Here is an 8,740-nt window from a genome sequence, read left to right as displayed (position 1 = left end):
GCAGAAATAACCTGCCGCTCCATTGCCTGGCACAAGACAAGTGCAGAGGGGTGACTTGAGCAGCCACTGCTGGCGGAAAAAGCCTACTGCACCTGGTATTCCCAGGCGGTCTCCCGTCCAAGTACTAACCAGGCCTGAGTCTGCTTAGCTTCCGAGATCAGACGTGATCGGGCGTTTTCAGACTAGTATGGCCGTAGGCGCTGGCCCCTGCCTTTTCTCCCTACTTCAAGGCGTGCTGGCCAGCCACATTTTCTTTCTTGCTCTTTCTCTTTATCCCCTTTGGCTTTTTTTTCTCTTTTCTCTTTGCTCTTCCTCCTCCGTGCGTGCTTCCCTCCCTCCGTCCCTCCAGCTGCCTTTCAGCTAGCCCTTGCCCACCAGGCTCCTGTAGTCTCCCACATCCCCACACAGGCCAACTGCAAGCCCTCCCCCTGCTTCATAGGGCCGCAGCCTGCATTCTCTCATCCTTCCACACTCCTCCACCCCTCCATTTCGGAATGCCGGGCACTGACCAGTGGGGTACCGCACGGATCAGTACTGGGACCGCAGCTTTTTACAATCTATCTTCAGGATATACAAGATGGTATTCGCAATAACATTCGCAAATTTCATCAGCTGGGTGGCAGGGTGAAATGTGATGAGGATGTTAGGAGATTACAGGGTGACCTGGACAAGTTAGGTGAGTGCTCAGATGCATGGCAGATGCACTTTCACGTGGATAAATGGATCCTTATCCACTTTGGTGGCAAGAACAGGAAGGCAGATTACCACCTAAGTGGAATCAATTTAGGTAAAGGGGCAGTACAGAGAGATCTGGGGGTTCTTGTACACCACTCAATGAAGGTAAGCATGCAGGTACAGCAGGTAGTGAAGAAGGCTAATAGCATGCTGGCCTTCATAACAAGAGGGATTGAGTATAGAAGCAAAGAGGTCCTTCTGCAGCTGTACAGGGCCCTGGTGAGACCACACCTGGAGTACTGTGTGCAGTTCTGGTCTCCAAATTTGAGGAGAGACATTCTGGCTATTGAGGGAATGCAGCGTAGGTTCACGAGGTCAATTCCTGGAATGGCGGGACTACTTTATGCTGAAAGACTGGAGCGACTGGGCTTGTGTACCCTTGAGTTTTGAAGACTGAGATGGGATCTGATTGAGACATATAAGATTATTAAAGGATTGGATACTCTGGAGGCAGGAAACATGTTTCCGCTGATGGGTGAGTACCGAACCTGAGGACACAGCTTAAAAATACGGGGTAGACCATTTAGGACAGAGATGAGGAGAAACTTCTTCACCCAGAGAGTGGTGGCTGTGTGGAATGCTCTGCCCCAGAGGGCTGTGGAGGCTCAGTCTCTGGATTTATTTAAGAAAGAGTTGGATAGGGCTCTCAAGGATAGTGGAATCAAGGGTTATGGAGATAAGGCAGGAACAGGATACTGATTGAGAATGATCAGCCATGATCATATTGAATGGTGGTGCAGGCTCGAAGGGCAGAATGGCCTACTCCTGCACCTATTGTCTATTGTCTACCTGTTTGGTCACCTTCTTAAAGAACTCAATAGGGTTTGTGAGGTATCACCTACCCTTCACAAAACCATGCTGACTATCCCTAATCAAATTATTCTTTTCTAGATGATTATAAATCCTACCTCTTATAACCTTTTCCAACACCTTACCAACAATTGAAGTAAGGCTCACTGGTCTATAATTACCAGGGTTGTCTCTACTCCCCTTCTTGAACAGCAGAACCACATTTGCTATCCTCCAGTCTTCTAGCACTATTCCTGTAAACAATGGTGATTAAAAGATCAATGGCAAAGGCTCGGCAATCTCCTCCCTGGCTTTCCAGAGGACCCTAGGATAGATTCCATCCGGCCCAGGGGACTTATATATTTTAACACTCTGCAGGATATCTAATACCTCTTTCTTGCGAACCTCAATCCCACCTCATCTAGTAGCCTGCGTTTGTAACCCCAAATGGGCTATATCAGTTTAAAGTGATGTCCTTTGAAATGAAGAACGCATCCACCACATACCAACGACTCGTGAACAGAGTTGTGGCTGGGTTAACAAGCTGTGGGATCTATTTGGACAATGTCGTAATCTTTAGTATGTCCTGGAAGGAGCACATGGTACAGTTGGCAAAGTTCTTTGAACGACTACAAGAAGCAAGTTTGTTCCAAACATCAGAGGTGTAGTAGCGCCATTAACTAATTTACTGAAGAAGAACACAAGGTTTCGATGGACAGAACAATTCGACCATTTGAAAGCAATATTAACCACCAAGCCAGTTTTAGCTACTCTAAACTTTTCAAAAGCTTTTAAAGTTGCCATCGATGCTAGTGACATAAGAGTTGGAGATGGACCACGACAGGAAGATGAAGATGGGATTGAACTACCAGTGGTTACTTTTCGAAGAAGCTCAACATCCATCAGCGGAAATACTCCACAATCGAAAAAGATCCATTGAGTTTGGTACCAGCCTTACAACATGTAAATGTGTATGTCACAAACAATGTGTTGGAGACGGTGGTGTACACGGATCAAAATCCTCTTACATTCTTAGAACACTTTACAGACAAGAATATGAGACTTTTTTTTGGAGTCTTATTTAACAGACGTTTAATTTAAAAAGCATACATGTTGCCGATCGTAAAATAATGTAGTCGCTAATGTATTATTTCGTATTTATCTGGTAAAGTATAGCATCTATCCAATGTTATATCCATATATATGGGAAAAAAGCTAAGGTGAACTTAAATTAAAGTTATATGCATGTTATGGTGATGTGTTTAAAGAAGAGTAAAACAATTAATCCATCTTTACATGATGATGGTTTATTTTTTCTCAAGGGGGAAGTGTTATGAAGGTGTAGAGGTTCCTTCAAGCGAGGGAAGGTCTTAGCAAGCGCACAGTGTGCTGCAGAATTTAAAATGTAACATTTGAACTAAAAGCTAGCACTGGCTGAGTTGCTGAGAGACAAAAACAAATTCAGATTTGGCCAAATAGTTTAAATTATATCCCAAAATACCAACCTCCAATCAAGTTTGAATTTAGTCCATGGACATTTAGTCCATTTTAAAAATGAAAGAATTCAATGCTTTGAGGTGTAAGACCGGGAAAAATTGAGGGGAGAAGTGCCAAGCCACCAATACATGCAGACTGCCTGGAAAATACGTCTCTTAAGTATACCTTTATCGATCAATCAACGACCTGTGAATCAGAAACCCTAAGATGAAGAAAAGAAGACCCAGGAAGTTTCGAAGAGAAGATTCGACTGTTGACTAGTTTTGAAATTTGATTTTTTTGGGAAATCTTAATCATGGGGTTTTATCGGACTCTTTAAGGGGAGGACTAAAAGATAGGTAGAGAAATGAGCTGTAAATAGTTTTTAGTTAATTATTCTCTGTTAGATTTTTAAAAATAAATTTCTTAATTTTTATTTTAAATAGTGAATTTTGGGAATAGTTCCTTGTCTCTCGAATTTTCACAGATTACAGAACAGGGTGAATCTTTTCCGTGTTGCTTGTTTGAATTATTAGAGGGATTTACCTCGTGTCATAACACTGTCTTCTCTCTTCTTTTCGCTCTCTTTTTACTCAGCTACAAACCTTCTCTCCCTTGCTTTTTCTTCGAACCTCAGTTGCCTCATTTGTAATTTAACTTGTTCTAATTCCATTGCACTTGTTCCTTTGATATAACTAAGTGCATTACTAACTCCATTAAAATTTTAGCTTTCCATTTATTCTTGGTTAAACCCAATTCTAACCTGTTTACTAACTCTAAAATTGTATCCTTCCTCTGACTTTCTAAAACTTTCTTAACAAATTTTGGAAGCATCTTCAAACCCCAGAATCTCTCTAACAATGTTACGAGCCATTTCTATCACTTTTAATTTAACCAAATACAAGTAAATGAAATTAAACACATTTTCTCATGTATATTTTATTTAAAGATCTATAACACTAATCGCCAAGTGTTTAAAGCTGCTGGGATCTTTGGTACCCCAAATCTGTCCAAATCCCATAGGACACCCTGAAATTGTTACAACATGGAGGTCGAATCTCTCTGTTGATTAAAACCAAACATCCCGATCAGCTCGCCTCACTTCATAATCTGTTGTAAGTGTGAGGGAGTGAAAGAGAATTCCTAATTTCCAAAATGTAAAGAAAAATAACAAGTTAATTTCCTAACAGAACACTAAACAAAACTATTAACAAACTGAACCCTTTCCCCCCACAACTGAACACAAACCTATTTCTATGCTGCCCCAATAACACACTTACTAAACATTACATTAATTAAATCTCAAATGCACACAGTCTCTGTCTTCTCCACTGTCTTCACTCTTCCATCTGCTGGTTTCCCTGGGTCATCTTCTTTCTTTTTACTGTGAGTATGCTTTACAGGTAAAGACACCTTTGATATACAGTACCTACTCGTTTCTTTGAGAGCAGGATTTTAGATGGGCAGTTAGTTCTCCGGATCTATGGCAGGTGGCCTATGATTGGTGGCAGTTACTGTGACTAAGTCGCAATCAAAACTCAGATATTCCTTTAACAGCCAATTGTTACATGCACTTGTTTTGGAACAGCCCATCTCCCAGCCTTTCCACTGGGGCAGCTGAGCTTGCACTTTAAGTTTACTTGATTATTCAGAAAATACTCTCTATTTTAAAGTGCGCACACTTGCTTTCGACTTTGTAACAATATCCTGTCGCAGATGCTTTATCTCCAACTGACACATTTTTTTGAATGGCTATCTTGGTGGATGAGCTAATTGAGCTCTAGTCTAATCAGTCCCTTCATCAAAATGCTTGATGTGGATTTTACATCGTTGATGACCTCACACTAATCCCTGAGGCAGCCCACGAAGTTACAGTTTCACAACCCAAAACTAAACTAAACATTTATCCCTACTATCTATTTCCTGATGGTTAAGCAAGTCTCCCCTGTTTATATGTGGGAGCAAAGAAAGTTTGCATGGTATCGTCCTGTATTATATATATGTACATAAAAAGCTGAATACTTCATTTAACATAGAACATTACAGCGGAGTACAGGCCCTTCGGCCCTCGATGTTGCACCGCCCTGTCATACTAATCCCACTTACACTATCGCATGTACGTCCATTTGCCTGTCCAATGACGACTTAAATGCACTTAAACTTGGTGAATCTACTACCGATGCAGGCAAAGCATTCCATACCCTTACTACTCTCTGAGTAAAGAAACTACCTCTGACATCTGTCTTATACCTATCTCCCCTCACTTTAAAGTTGTGTCCTCTCGTGTTTGCCGTCCCCATACTTGGAAAAAGGCTCTCCCTGTCCACCCTATCTAACCCTCTGATTATCTTGTATGTCTCTATTAAGTCACCTCTCAACTTTGCGGTGACCAGAACTGAAGACAATACTCCAAGTGTGGCCATACCAGAGCTCTGTACAGCTGCAGCATAACCTCCTGGTTCTGGAACTCAATCCCTCTACTAATAAAGGCCAAAACACTGTATGCCTTCTTAACAACCCTGTCAATCTGGGTGGCAACTTTCAGGGATCTGTGTACATGGACACTGAGATCTCTCTGCTCATCTGCACTCCCAAGAATCCTACCATTAGCCCAGTACTTTGCATTCCGATTACTCCAGCCAAAGTGTATCACCTCCCACTTGTCCACGTTACACTCCATTTGCCACCTCTCAGCCCAGCTCTGCATCCTATCTATGTCTCTCTGCAATCTACTACACCCTTCGTCACTATCCACAACTCCACCGACCTTAGTGTCGTCCACAAGTTTACTAACCCACCCTTCTACGCCCTCATCCAGGTCATTTATAAAAATGACGAACAGCAGTGGACCCAACACCGACCTACGCCACTAGTAACTGGACACCAAGATGAACATGTTCCATCAACTACAACCCTCTGTTTTCTTGCAAGCCAATTACTGATCCAAACTGCTATGTCTCCCACAATCCCATTTCTCCGCATTTTGTATAACAGCCTACTGTGAGGAACCTTATCGAACGCCTTGCTGAAATCCATATACACCACATCAACCGGTTTACTCTCATCTACCTGTTTGGTCACTTTGTCAAAAAAGTCAATAAGATTCGTTAGGGCACGACCTACCCTTCACAAAACCGTGTTGACTGTCCCTGATCAGATTATTCTTTTCTGGATGGTTATAAATCCTATCTCTTATAACCTTTTCCAACAGTTTACCAACAACTGAAGTGAGACTCACTGGTCTGTAATTACCAGGGTTGTCTCTACTACCCTTCTTGAACAGGGGAACCACATTTGCTATCCTCCAGTCCTCAGGCACTACTCCTGTAGACAATGATGATTTGAAGATCAATGCCAAAGGCTCAGCAATCTCTTCCCTTGCTTCCCAGAGGATCCCAGGATAGATCCCATCCGGCCCAGGGGACTTGTCTATTTTCACACTCTGCAGTATTTCTAATGCCTCTTCCTTGTGAACCTCAATCTCTTCTAATCTAGGTGCATGTATCTCTGTATCTTCCTCGCCAACATTTTCTTTTTCTGTAGCGAACACTGTCGTAAAGTATTTATTTAGTGCTTCCCCATCTCCTCTGACTCCACACACACTTTCCCACTATTATCCTTGATTGGCCCTAATTTAACTCTCGTCATTCTTTTATTCCTGACATACCTATGGATAGCCTTAGGGTTAACCCTGATCCTATCCACCAGCAACTTCTTATGTCCTTTCCTGGCTCTTCTGAGCTCTCTTTTTAGGTCTTTCCTGACTTCCTTGTAACCCTCAAGCGCCCTCAAGCTCAGCGAGCAAACCTACACCCTAAATCTCAACCTGAGCTACAAACCTTCACAAACCTTGCCCTAACTGAGTTTTCTCATTTTGCCCTAACATAAACCTTCTTCTTCTTCTTGACCAGGGATTCCACTTCCTTAGTAAACCACGGCTCACACGTTCTATATCTTCCTCCCTGTCTGACAGGTACATACTTATCTAGGGCACACAGGAACTTTTCCTTGAATAAGCTCCACATTTTTAATGTGCTCATCCCCTTCAGTTTCCTTCCCCATTCTACGCTTCCTAAATCTTTCATAATTGCATCGTAATTTCCCTTCCCCCAGCTGTACCTTTTGCTCGGTGGAGTACACCTATCCCTTTCCATCACTAAAGTAAACCTGACAGAATTGTCATCGCTGTCTCCAAAGTGCTCACCTACTTCCAAATCTAACACCCGGCCAGGTTCGTTACCCAGTACTAAATCTAAAGTGCTTCGCCCCTTGTAGGCCTGTCTACATACTGTATCAGGAAGCCCTCCTGCACACACTGGACAAAAACTGACCCATGTATAGTACTCGTACTGTCGTGATCCCAGTCAATATTTGGATAGTTGAAGTCCCCCATGACAACTACCCAGCCTCTCTCAATCCTATCGAGAATCATCTTTGCTATCCTTTCCTCTACATCTCTGGGACTATTCGGAGACCTATAGAAAACTCCCATCATGGTGACTTCTCCTTTCCTGTTTCTAACCTCAGCCCATCTACTACCTCAGTTAACGAGTCCCCAAACATCCTTTCTCCAAACATAATATTGTCCCTGATCAACAATGCCACACCTCCCCCTCTTTTACCATCTTCTCTGTTCTTACTGAAACATCAGAATCCCGGAACCTGCAACAGCCATTCCTGTCCCTGCTCTATCCATGTCTCCGAAATGGCCACAACATCGAAGTCCCAGGTACCAACCCACGCTGCTAGTTCACCACGATATTTCGGATGCTCCTCGCGTTGAAGTACACACACTTCAAACCAGGTTCTCGCTTGGCAGTATCAGATACTTGATTTGGAAACTCCCTACTCTCGTCCTCTTCTGTACCTGTCCTACAATTTTGGTTCCTATCCCCTTGCTGTATTAGTTTAAATCCACTTTAATAGCTTTAGCGAATTTCCCACCCAGGATATTGGTACCCCTCTGGTTTAGATGAGGACCACCCTGCTTGTAGAGGTCACACCTACCCCAGAAAGAGCTCCAATTATTCAAAATCCCGCAACCCACCCTCCTGCACCATCCCTGTAGCCACGTGTTCAACTCCTTTCTCTCCCTATTCCTTACCTCACTAGCACGTGGCACGGGCAGCAAACCAGAGAAGACAACTCAGTTTCTCCTAGCTCTAAGCTTCCATTCTAGCTCCCTGAATTTCTGCCTCAAGTCCTCATCTCTCTTCCGATCTATGTCGTTGGTGCCAATGTGGATCACGACTTGGGGCTGCTCTCCTTCCCCCAAAGGATCCCAAAAACACGATTACCTCCTTATAGCGTCAGAATGGTGTCCTCCTGTAACAATACTGAGTGGCTGAATTGGATCTTCCTCGACCTGTGTAGCTGTTTTAACGGGTTGAGTGAGAGAACAATGCATCGCTTAGGAACATCAGTTGGCCAATTGGCCCTTGGAGATGTCGGCTCATTCAGAATGCTCATTGTCGATGTTATTGTCGATGTGATTGTGGCTGAACACTCCTTTTTATGACTGTTCCCAGTCAATATGGCTTTGAGCGTGGGAAATCATGTCTCACAAACTTGATTGAGTTTTTTGAAGAAGTAACAAAGAAGATTGATGAGGGCAGAGCGGTAGATGTGATCTATATGGACTTCAGTAAGGCATTCGACAAGGTCCCCCATGGGAGACTGATTAGCAATGTTAGATCTCATGGAATACAGGGAGAACTAGCCATTTGGATACAGAACTGGC

General features: G+C 43.2%; 1 non-coding gene across 1 annotated transcript; it reads right to left on the bottom strand.

Annotated features, from left to right (window-relative positions):
* Window positions 1–80: 80 nt before the first annotated feature.
* LOC122542380 lies at window positions 81–199 on the bottom strand. The gene has a single exon (XR_006309792.1). It is a non-coding gene; the product is annotated as a 5S ribosomal RNA (ribosomal RNA).
* Between the last annotated feature and the right edge of the window lie 8,541 nt (window positions 200–8,740).

Source organism: Chiloscyllium plagiosum, chromosome 39 (genome assembly GCF_004010195.1).
Source record: "Chiloscyllium plagiosum isolate BGI_BamShark_2017 chromosome 39, ASM401019v2, whole genome shotgun sequence".
NCBI classification, from domain to species: domain Eukaryota; kingdom Metazoa; phylum Chordata; class Chondrichthyes; order Orectolobiformes; family Hemiscylliidae; genus Chiloscyllium; species Chiloscyllium plagiosum.
The sequence above is the reverse complement of the archived record's forward strand: the minus strand, read 5'-3'. Positions and strand labels throughout refer to the sequence as shown.